Genomic DNA, 13,191 nt, shown 5'->3' on the forward strand with positions numbered 1-13,191 from the left:
AGATCGCTCAGAAGGAGACCATTCCCCAGGAGGAGGACGACATCGCTGAGGCTTCGGCGTTGGACGCAGACCGATCTCCTGGCTGTTGTTCTGCTGTACCCAGGTGCAGGAGCACCGGGCAGGTACCATTAAATCACCAAGTGCACCACCTATACACCTCATCTTAGTGGGCAGCGCTGTTCCACACTTGGGTGGGGTTGCGGGACTATTGGTGATTTTTGGGAAGTGAAGTGTGGGGTTAAGGCCCTGCGAGGCGGAGGATAGTTGTGCCTATTAGTGTTGCAGATGGACACTGTTGTATGGTTAGGCGTTCTGTGTTATCTGCCTATAGTAAACTGTTTTACCTATACTCTGGTGTATGTGATTACTATATGTGGGTCCTGTGTCAGGGGTCATTCTACCCTTAGAATCCTACACAGGTGGAGGCGCTGTGTTTATATGAGTATCGTTCCAGAGGATACACCCCAGGCTCTCACTGGCGGAGGTTCAGGCCTCCTGTGAGCCTGACAGGTAACGCACCATACACCTGGTTACACATATAGATTCCCCTCATATGCACTCTATCTGCGATGGGGTGGGGGGGGGGGTCAAAATGTGTTACACTAAATAACACAACAATCTGAGAAAAGTACTATGATAAACAGTTTTTAAAGGTTGATACATAGTTTCTGATATATCTCTTTCGACTGGATGCAGTTTCATTAAATTCTGACAGAGAATTATATTCCACCCAGCTATTCGATTTTGTGCTAAAGTTAAAAGAAAAAACAATATTTAACAATATTTAATTCTGAATAAATTAACAAACCATACTATGGCTAATGCTGCCACACTAGACATATCTAATTAACAGAACAGAAACCGTTTATTATTTTATTCTTTTAAATGTCTGTGTCTTACACCAGGGAAGGCGCAAACTGGGGGGGGGGCATGAGATTTTTCTGGGGGGGCACTGGCAGTTGCAGAGGCCCCACACGCTTTTCCAAGACGTTTAAATTAAATGCTGAGGGATCGAGTAAGGCTTCTGCAGCACTAAACTTACCGTTATTCAGATGATGTGACGTGTCACCATGGCAACACGGTATCAAATGACGCCACGGGGTCATGTTATGTGACGTTACACACGTCAAATGATGCAGCGGGTCATGTGATGTGACGTCACATGACCCCACAGCGTCATTTGACGCAGCTGCAAGGTAGGAGGGGGGGTGCGAGCATCAGGGCAGGCAAAACAGAGGGGCACAGCAGCAAATGTTTGTGCTCTCCTGTCTTACGCTAACATTTGACATAAAGATCCAGTTATATTTCCTCAAAACACTGTATACTCCTGTGCCTTGTAAAATAAGTCTTTCTAATGAATAAAGATACCCAGAATTTTCGGTAGCTATAGAAAATGCATTATAAGCCTCTTACTTTTTATGTGCATTTTTCCTTGAGGATTATGATCTGGCTTGTAATTAAACACCATGAATAAATCATTCAAATATACTTTAGAGGTCAAAGAAAACAACAGATTTTCTGCATAAATACTACTGTTTTGTATTTTTAATGCTAAGCGCTCCAGAGACAGAAAATCATGACACCAACTATGCACGACATCTTGACAGAATGTCTTTAAAGAAAATTCCCTTCAACGAAGCAAAGTATTAGGTTTATTTTAGATATAATTGCAGCATTCTTATTTAAGAAAATGAAAGACAGTTCCACTGAAAATGATTTTGTATAGTTACTGCGTTTTTTCTTAAAGTAAATATAATTACATAGTTATCTTAGGTAATTAGAAAACTGATGACAGATTGCTTTCTGTTCTGCATAATTATGAGGCACACTGATGCCCATTGAAATTTACGAGCCACATTATTCCATACAAGGCAGATGTACTGCAGTGTAAATATGACGTCATCCTGTATAGATGTTTTAAATTTATTGTTATCATAAAAAATATTATTTAGCACATAAATGAAGTTGTTGCAGTGTTACTAAAACAATCGTGTCCTTTTTTGTTTTGGCTAAAGAATTAGAAATATGATTTTTATCATTATAATATTATTAATGGCAATGTAAAGGAAATAGATACTTAAACACTGCCAAAGTTATGTGATCATCTGCACAGTGGAATTGCAGCTTATCATACTAAATTTACATTCACATATATTACATAGTTACATAGTAGATGAGGTTGAAAAAATATATATGTCCACCGAGTTCAACCTGTTAGATTTAGATGACAGATACTTTATCCCATATTGGTATTTACATTATATTGATCCAGTGAAATCAAAACAAAAAACAGAGTGCAAAATTATCCAATGATGTCGCATAAGGGGAAAAATAAATTCCTTCCTGACTCCAAAAAAGGCAATCAGATTTCTCCCTGGATCAACATCCTTCCCATGTTTACTAACCCTCTATACTTTTCCTTTCTAAGATGATGTCTAACCTTTTCTTAAAGATATCTATTATAACTGCCATCACAGTCTGCAAGGGTAATGAATTCTACATGTTGCAAAGGTGGGGATATTTCTATGTAATGATAACTCTGTTCATATCAGTGTGTCAAGTTAACATAATAAAGGAACATACTGTACTTTATAGTTTCCAACATAGCACCAATACATTCTCCATTTGTAAAAGTTCAGCTTTACAAGTGGACAAAAATGATTGACAATTGCCTCCGAAAGAGGGTCAGGGGAAGGTGCTCATTGACAAGCAACATACAGAAGTAGCAATTTTTTTTAACTGTCAGTGATCTCGTGGGTTCCCCCAATTGTTGCCTGGACAACATGATGTCCTCAAGCCTCAACCCGGAAGTGAGCACGCAAGGAAAAGGAAGAGAGGACAGTGCGTGTGAGGGTCTGCATCTGTAGTGATCTGCTCCACAGTTAAATTCAAGATCTGAGACACTGTTCAATCTGTGCTTGATTTGAAGTACTATACTTGTGAGTTTGTACATCTACTTACTTTTATGTATTATGTATTAAAAGGTGTCTGCACCATTGGAGTGGTTTGATTCTCTATATTTTGCAGATGTAGCAAGACTTACTGTTTCCGGCACTGAGCAAGCCGCAGGGCCATAACTGCCCCATTGCTGGAGGATTATTGTGTGCCCCATCTCCGGTGCCACGGCTTTAAGTATTTTCAGCGGTGGCTTTGTAGACAGTAAAGCTTGCTATATCTATAGCCTGGTAAACAATTAAAGGTTCGCCTTGGGTGGTTTTAAATGTCCTGGCTCTAGGCCCAAATAATAATATGATAAATACCATGCTATGATTGAACAGTCTGAAAAATATTTTGCAACAAGAAGAACAGAAGAATGGGGTTAACTGGTAGTAACATTGTATCAAGAAAATAATGATATTTACTTTATCTGCTGCTTTCATGTGTTTTCTCTCAGTGAAAACATTTACAAGTACATACAGAGTACTGGGACAAACTGTTTCAGGAGATCAACATCAGTTTCTCAAATATGTCTTTTTTTCCCTTTTTATGTCTGGATATACATGTTTTCTTCACACTTATCAAGTGAAGAACATTTTGCAAAAGTTCATCTTATTAGAGGATTAGAATTATATCAAAGGGGGGTATGAGCCAGAGAGTAGTAGAGAGAATTAATTTTGGGGATTTTATAATTGTACTGTTTCACTACTGTAATATTAAAATGTGCTTAGTACGATCTGGAATCATTTTTGTGTGCAGGGCATTCAAATGCTCTGTTTGTGCTTTGTGAATTAAAGTCATTAAAAACCACTTTTTGATGACCATCTAAAATTCCCAAAGGCATGCCTAGGAAGTTTTATAGTCATATTTCTATAAGAGCAAAAAGTGGAATTAAATGCAAAATCCAATTAACAATTTAATGGCATTAAGTAAAAATGTCACTTATTTCTCAGATGGCATTTTCTTTCTTTCTTTCTTTTTTTTTTTTGTCTGCAAAGAAGCACTATTCACCCCTCACTCAGTAACATTCTAAATACAAAAAAACACATAAAAATGTAAAATATGACTGTATATTCTCAAATAGGCAAATGTAGTTCAGCCTTTATTCATGTATAACTGTATATATCTTTTTTTATGATGCCTGTCCTTGAGTTATTTGCACAACCCCAAGCATTACAATAGTTTGAGTCAAACAATACAAGACTATATTTCCATAGGCCTATTACACAAAAGAAACAGTAATCATGTTAGCACCTTTCATACTGCAGTAATAAAATTAACAATAATAAAACACAACATATAATTGCTAGTATAACCTTTCATAACATATTAATCAAGGGATGCCATTTTTGACCTTTTTACCTCACTTGGTATACTGTCTGCAAATGTAGGATATTGCTATGAATTTTTATGCCTTTGTGATCACTTTACACTCAAATCCTATGACCAGGTGACATTCAACAATCAATTTGTGTGCCCCTACAAACTCACCTCTTTCAATTGATACACCACAATATGGACATTTCTGACATATTCCACACACCTTTTACTGGCATGTTTAACTAAGCAAGGTTTAGGTGTTTTAAATTCGTGTAAGTTTGTTGTTTGGTTTTTTTTTGTACCTAAACATTTTTAGTACTATTTTTTTTTAAGTACAGATATATTTTAACTCCATGTTCCGAGAATTCTGGCTGTATCTGGCTATGGTCTCACGACGGATTATTGATAAAGTACCTTTAAGTACCTTTAAGCCTTTGAGTATGAGAGGGGCAGTGGCATAGCCCCCCTGTCTCAGTGCGATTACGTGAGCTCTCCTCAGAGTGATCACATGGTTGAGGCATCACTGAATCCAGAAACGAGGAGTCTTCCTCTTCTGTTTCACTACGTGCCAGATGGTGTATGGAGGGCAGAACCTGATCTCCCCCGGAAAACGAACAGCAAAATCCATGACAGTCACTACGGCCTTAGGCCCCTGGAGTGCCAGGGCCATAATTTAGACCAGGGGTGGCCAACTCCAGTCCTCAAAGGCGGCCAACAGGTCAGGTTAAAGGATATCCCTGCTTCAGCACAGGTGGCTCAATCAGTCGTTGACAGAGCCACTTGTGCCGAAGCAGGGTTATCCTTACAACCTGACCTGTTCGTGGCCATTGAGGACTTGAGTTGGCCACCCCTGACGTCGAGGCTACATCATAGGACACCCAAAGGGTTAAGGCTGCATTGACTTTTCCCTTTAAGTAGTGTGTTTCTGATTTACGAAGCTGCAAAAGTCAGTTCACAGAGTCAATATATGCAAAAAGTGCCCTCTTCTCTCTTTATGTATACAAATATATGTAAAACCTGCACGTTTTTACCAATTTTCTCCCCCAAAATGGTTCAATTTTTTCAAAAGTTGTGGCCACACGTGCATAACTTCAGTGAAAATTGCAACACATACTTCATCTCTTTATTTTGACTAACATCGTTCTTCCTCTGCTCTCTTTCACAGCACTGCTGACGTTATTCCTGCTGATTAACTGTTACCGCTGTGAGACTCACTGAAATGTGAAAAGAGTTGGCAGCTATGGGAAAACATATGTTTCCATTTCAGAGACCTATCTCCTGTGAAGAAATACAAAATCAACCTGTACTGCAGGATTCGCTTCTATCATTAACTGGTGGACTTGAATTTAGGAAATGTTACAATTTTCAAACAATCACTTCTGCTCAACATTTTCCACATCCCTCCAAAAATTACAAATTGACAAAAAATGGAAAACTGTAACTATAATCTGCAGGAAACTAAAGCAAAACATATTTGTAAAACCTTTCCTTTTTTTTTCTGCTGTGTTAACCACCTTCAATTTTCTATTTTTGCTGGAATTAGAATTGCATTCCTACTTTAAATGTAATCAGTATAGTTTTGACCATTTTAGGTCAAATGTGAGATGTTAAACAATAACAAACTATCTAGACACAGTAGTAAACTATGGCAAATGGTAATGTCCATCTAAGGTTTAGACATGAGTTACAATTCAAAGAGACTAAAGAAAGCTGTTTAATAACCAACTAAATACAAACCTAGTTAATAAACCAATTGATAACAGGCTGTAAATGCTTTAAATGGAGCAATCTGCCATGTGATCAAACTTTTGCTAAAGAAAAGTCTTTGCAAATGTAGTCACAAATATAAAACAAAATCAGCCTCTTTATTTTAGATGTCTTTGTCATTTTCCAGTAATTCTTAGCTACGATATAAAATTAATGACAGTTCTATACTGTATATTAAAATGCTTCTATGTTTAAGTGTAAATGAATATAAGGCAATGACATAGTTATTTTAAATGAGTCTCCTCCAGGTCATTTGGAAGAACTCTATTGCTTATTACAGTATTAGACTATGGAGAATTCCTTGATCTGAGGAAGAGAGAGAAGTCTCTAAAGCTTGTTTTATAATATTAATTGTTAGTCCATATAAAAAAGCTATCCCCTTATACTGAAGCACTAATTTACTCTGCACTATCGTAACTGGACTAACATGTCTATATCTACTTCATTCATGAAGAACACTACTAAAGAGTTTTTTTTTTTTTTAAAGGCAAAAGATATAATTCTGTCCAAGGTCTGTTATCCAGATTCCCTGCGGTTGACTTTTACATGGGAAAGGAAATGAAGTGCTGTTTGATTTGAATTGGTAAGTTTAAGTTGTTTTGTACCAAGCAGCTGACATCATTTTCCTCAAAGAGGAACAAAAGATAAGTGCTGGCTGGCAGAGTACATTGCCGCTTTCATTTTTTCTTTTTAGTTAGTATGCGGGCAACCAAAAGTGACTCTTTTTTGATGAAAGTGTTTGATAACTACAGGAAATTAAAACATAAAGAGCTGGAACTTACTCCGCCACTCCAATGCCAGTGGAAAGAACACAGGTTTGCATGAACTTGTTATATTCATAAGCCCATCAGGCATTATATAAAAGGTACAATGTTTTTTAGATCTTTGTTTTATTGTTTTCACTTAGAGGTATTGATAAAGGAGACCATTGATCAAGGAACTGATGCCTGAAAGTGAAGTCACTGGTAAACCATCTTGTTCAATTGTGACAATTTTACTATGCAAAGATCCCCACTTGGATTACTTCAGTCTGTTCTTAGTGGCCCCATGTGGCTGAAACTGTAAGTAATCCAAACACCTACTTTTTTTAAAGGGTGATAATCCTGGTAGCTGAACAAATAACATTTTGTAAAGCGTTTAACAATCAAATTGGCTTCCTTAAACAAATGTAACCAGTCAAACATTAGGCCACATTTAAATAAAAAAATGGTGTGTGTGCCAAGAACACGTGATGTACTGTAAGTGAAACTTCTCTGTGTTTTGCACATTAAATAAAGTTGACATACTGAGGATCACTATACAAACAAAGACAGTTATGAGTGTAATACTGTGACTTTATTTGTGACATCACGTTTCCATTGTATAATGTCTAAGACATGATACTATAGATTTATGATAATTAAAATAAGAGACATATATGGCGTAAGTCAATATAGTGGGGTTTTGTGGTTCAGCCATTACTGGTGGATTAGTGGTGGCATTGGTCGATGGTGCAGTGCTTGTTGAAGGCATTGGTAAATGTAAGTGCTCATGTTATTGCAATGAACTATGTAGTTGCTTTTGTCTTTCTCACCACACTCTGTTGCGTTGAAGATGAGGTTTAGGTTGTTTTTTGGGTGCTTTACTTTGTGTCAGGCGTGCGTGATCCTGATGCTGTCTATACAAACATCTATCATTTTCTATACTAACACAACTATCATACCCACAGTGACCTCAGTATCAACCATTTTCTATAAAAAATACTAGTTACAGCTACTTCTGCAGCTCTCCTGCCATAATAACAGTACTGATTTACATACATTTTACCTGTACCTTTAGCCAGAAGTTAAAAAGTACACAGTTAGCACATACAACAGTCCAGGAATCAGTCATATGTCTTAGACATTATAATGGAAATGTGATGTCAGAAATAAAGTCACAGTATTGCACTCAAAACTGTCTTTGATTGTATAGTAATCCTCAGTATGTCAATTTTATTTAATGTACAAAACACAGAGACGTTTCACTTATCGCGTGTGCTTGGCACACTCACCATTTTTTCTATTACTTAAAACAAGAGAGTTGTCCACTGGTCAAGAGTACTTGAATAATGTATACAATAAGGCAGCGGGGCAAGACTTTCTTCGCCAGCCAATAGAAAGCTTGGGAAATTACATTGCAACGTTCTATTGGTGACCTTATGACCACATTTGTAATTTATTTGTGTCATACTTTGGCACAAAAAAATGAAAATATCTCAGGAACTGGGAGGTCCCTGTAGCTCAGGCAACCACACTCTACTACTTCACTTCCTGCACAACCGGAGGTACATGCAACATTCATGGCCACAGCCCCCTCTGGCACTCTCTGATCATGTGATCACGACATCACTTCGTTTACATCAAACGGAAGGCAGGGGAGGAAAGATCACAGGATGTACCCCAACAAAATGAGCATAGTGCCATGACATACAGGATATGTCATAAGGGCCACTGGCATGACAGCCCTCATGACATACACTGTATGTCCAAAGGGTACTAAATGCATCCATTCTCATCTGATTATCCTTCCCAATTTTCTGTTTAAACCAATAATGCTGCCATCATTAGCAGAAAAAAAAACAGGAGGATAAAAGTCTGCCTCAGCAATTTAGCCAGATATGCCACCATTTATATGCAGGTTGTCACAAAAGAAATAAGATAAACATGGTAAAAACTTTTTAAACCATTTAACAATATTTTAAATTACTTATCCGTGTTTCATTTTTATAAATAAGGTGTCAATCACCAACAATCTACATGTAACCTATTTAACATGCCACTGCTATTTAATCCCTTTGGTCATACTCTTGGAAGACATTGCATCTTCAAACCATGTTCACAATTATTTCTCTAAAAAATCCAATAAACATTTCTAAGACATGCATTTCAGTAAGATTCACACATTACATTTACAACATGGTAATTATCACTATATTTCCTTCTAGGACATTTTGACAAGAATAACTTAGGGCATGTTCAGCAAACCCAACATATAAATATGTATTAACTAGTCCTATATTATCAAAACTAACTTGTGTAAAAACTGTGAGGGCATTTATTACATTAATAACATTGATGACAACTGCATAGTCCTTTTTAGAATTATTTCATTTTTTTCATTCTGTAAAAAATGTATGAAATAATCAATGTTTGTTTTTTGTGTTTATATTTCTACCGAATGATATACAATATTTTTCAACCTGTCCAATAATACAATAAATAACTTTAAATAAATATCAGTCATGTTGGCCTTTGCCTTTTATGTATTTAAATCTAAACCTGTAGACTGGACCGCCGGAAGAAATACCACTACTTTGTAAATATTCCCTGAATCTTTTTTTTCTAGTTAAGGATTTATCTGAACACATTTCAATATATTTTGAATGTATTTTTTCTGAAAATGCATTAAGGACACTATTTGAAAAAATCAAACATTTTACTCGGTTTTAGGATTACTTAATAAGTCCATAAAGAAGTCTAGTCTGTGTGAGAATTTGGTGAAATCTGACAGGACGAAGGACCATGTAATCTCACCAGAATCAGCACCACATACACTACAGTACGTTTGTGTTATTTGACTCACATACAGTACAGTACTCAAAGCCCTCTGAGAAAACATTAGCTAAAAAGCTCCAACACAGAACAACTACATATTAATGTCAAGCTAACTAAAAAAAAGTAACAAAACAGAAAGAAAATACTAAGGGCCTCATTCTGTAAGCGTCAATAAGGCACTTATCGACCACTTATCGGCCAAAATGGCTACTCATATTCAGTAAGCCTCGATAAGTGGGTGATAACGGCCTGTATCGCTGAAAAATCTTATGACCAAAATCAAATCGCCGACTGGGCGGCGATAAGCCACTTATCGACAATTTTGAGAATGATCATAAACACGCGCAATTCTAGTAGCCGCGATTCGCCTATCGCCGCCTATCGCGGCCCTAAAATGGCGATCTTATCCCCAAGGTTGGTGGGGAGATACGTCGATGAGCGGCGATAAGTCTGGACTTTGAAAAATGTTGGCCTTTTTCCTGCATAGGATTGATGCCGGGGGTCTACGGAGCTGATACACATTAATGCCAGCATCGAAAAAGGCATTTACAGCCACTTCATTACCTTAGCGACTAACGACTAAGGCAATGAAGGGGTTAACCACATTTGCTAGGCTTATTGTGGGTAGCGGGGGTGGGTGAAGGGGGTATTTGGCCCTTGGTGGGTGTTTAGGCCTTGCGGGGGGAGAGGGGGGTTGCGGGTGGACTTAACCCCTTCATTACCTTAGCGGTTAATACCAACGTGGTTCAGCTCCGGAGACCCCCTGCACATCTACACTATGAATTAATTATATATTAAAAAACATAAGTTTCGGGCGAGATTTTCGCTGGCAGAGGCGGCTCTCTCAGAGCAGCTCTCTCTGCAGCAGAAATGTATCGCCGGGTCAGGCCTTTTCAGAGGCGCGATCCTATCGCTGGCAGCAAATCGCTCGTTTTGGGAATTTTGCTATGAACGGTAATGAAGGCTTTCTGAATACCATGATAGCAAGGCTCCAAAAAAACGGCGATTTAAATGCCCTTGCGATAATTTTTATCAACCTTTACTGAATAAGGCCCTAAATATCTAACTTGTGTTTTGAAAGAATTAAGATAGCCTTTTTTTTTTAACAAATTAAAGCCACTGAGAAGCTTCCAACTGATAAATGGAGCTACTGTATAATGTCAAAAGAGTGCACAAGAAGTTCTTGGCTATTAGTCTCTGCTCTGCTATGAGATCTCTGCTTTGATGCATAAGTAAAAGATTTGGAAATGTAACTTTAAAAACCCTGCTACATATTTGGCAGCTCCTTAGTTAATGTGTGTGGAGGGCTAAGACATTGACATTTGGGGTGCTAGTTCATAAAACACTTTCAAGTGCATGAAGGTGTCGCACAGAATAGCACCACTTAGAAAATATGGGCCTTTATTTCCAATAACCCTTGATACATCTTAGAACAGAAAATAGAACAAAGGTAGCCAAAACTTTTAAACTTCCCATCTTTGCTGTTCACTAACCCAGGAGTGCGCAAGCTGGGGATCGGGGGTCATGACATTTTCTGGGGTGTGGGGGTGTGGCACGTACAGAGGCCCCGCGCTCTTCCCCACCCACCACATTAAACAAACAACATTAAATAAAATGCCGGGGGAGCACGCGAGGCCTCTGTATGTTTCTTACCTTCTCTCCAGCAACTTCCGGTGACCTATCGCCATGACAACGCGGAGTAAAATGATGCTACAGGGTCAAATAGCAATGTGTTGCCAGGGCAACGTGACGTCACATGACGTTGTGATGTCAAATGACACCGCCAATGCCGGAGAAAAGGTAAGGGGGGACAGGATGCGAGCAGGGGGGGAGAGCAGGCAGGGGGCCGCGAACAAAAACGTTTGCGCCCCTCTGCACTAACCCACAGTAATACCCAATAAAAGAGTGCTTTCTCAAACTATGAGGGATATATATCAAGTTGGTGCAAATCATGGATACAACAATTTAATCTGCTGAACTTTATCAGTATATACATGAGGCCTGCTATTCTTGCTTGTAACATTTAGTGCAGCAGTCAATGCTACCTCTTACATAGTGGGTTATTTTACGCAAAAAGTTAAACTGCTCCTGTTATAAACACAAACTCAATTTAATTGATCCTCTCCTAAACCTCTCTTTCTCTGAGGGAGACGAGATTTCTAGCAGCAAGTTTCCAGACGATCTGCAAACTCTCAGCTTAATAAATAGCACATGAATATGCAATTTTTCAAGTTTGCCTCATTTGTATACAAAATTTTAACATTGCACAGAATTGCATAGCTGGAACCACATATAGCTTAAAGCTGCAGTTCAGTCTTTTTTTTTTTTTTTAATTTATTTTTTTACTTCAATAGTTTCATGTGTGCAATCTCTAATTACCTAAAGAACTGTATAGCTGCAGGTCAATTCGTTCTCCATGTATTGATAGGTGAAATTTGGTGACATAATTAGTGAAGGGATCTGTTTTTCTTCTGCTTCTGTCTCTCAGTGGAAGCTCATGAATATTCATGAGCACTCCTGCACTGACATGTGCTAGAGGGAGGGCAGGGCTGACAAAGGGGTGCGCCAGGGCTTGTGACAGGACATGAAGGGGCAGTGCCTTAGCAAATGGTTGTTAAAATAGAATACAAGAAAATTGGTCTTTCAAAGTTGTTTTTTAAAAACAGAAAATGCTAAAAGTATTTTTTCTTACTACAGAACTGATTTATTAAAAAAAACACACATGCAGGATATTAACTGAACTGCAGCTTTAATGAATAGAGATGGGCGAATCAACCCAAATCCGTTTCCCGGATTTAATCGCATTTCCCACCCAAAATCCGCAAATGGATTTGGACGGTTTTAATCTGTGCGGATTCATCAAAAAAGGCCATTGGATAGAGCCTGGAGACGGACTTGTGGAATCCAATCAATTGACAGGTTGAGGAATCCGTGGAGTGTATTGGTAATAATAAAAAATATGCACATTTTGAGACTGATCAGCTGAAATCCGTGACCAAAGGAACCGGCCAATCTGCTACGGATTCAAATTCACCCCCAAAATTTGCCCATCTCTATTAAGGAATTCAGCACAATGTATTGAATACTTGGCCGATAATGAAATCCTTATTGCAGTTTTTTGAATAGTGACACAGTCAAAATGACACAATTTCCCCATGTTTTTGAGCACCATGACACTTGATACATACTGTAGCACCCTTTATGCTTTTTGGTGGTGTTTACAAGTTACAGAAGGTGTTAGGCATGTGGCATGTAGGTACAATTTTTGGATTGTACCAGGTAGCTTTGAAGCTTTTAGATCAAAAACATAAGTTGTGTCCTCTCATGATTGTGGTTGCTGACCCATTGCTCTAGACACAAATAAATAGACCATTGCAATAGGATAGACTGCTTTCTTTAGTTATCTGTATAGTTATTCACACTCAGTTATTCAGTTTAGGTTAGAGGGCATCATGAACTGGAGACACAAAATCAATGATCTAGACATGGAAACAGTTTAGATGTTGGGGTAAGTATCTGTTAGATGTTGTCTAGGGAGATCTATTGTATTATATATATATAAATACATTTTCCTATAACAAAGCAACATGTT

At 38.0% G+C, this 13,191-nt stretch overlaps 1 protein-coding gene across 4 annotated transcripts in view; it reads right to left on the bottom strand.

The window, feature by feature from the left end:
* PACRG (parkin coregulated) overlaps window positions 1-13,191 on the bottom strand; it is a 978,203-nt gene that overhangs the window by 109,692 nt on the left and 855,320 nt on the right. The window lies entirely within an intron of this gene.

The sequence above is a fragment of the Ascaphus truei genome, chromosome 4 (genome assembly GCF_040206685.1).
Source record: "Ascaphus truei isolate aAscTru1 chromosome 4, aAscTru1.hap1, whole genome shotgun sequence".
Classification (NCBI taxonomy): domain Eukaryota; kingdom Metazoa; phylum Chordata; class Amphibia; order Anura; family Ascaphidae; genus Ascaphus; species Ascaphus truei.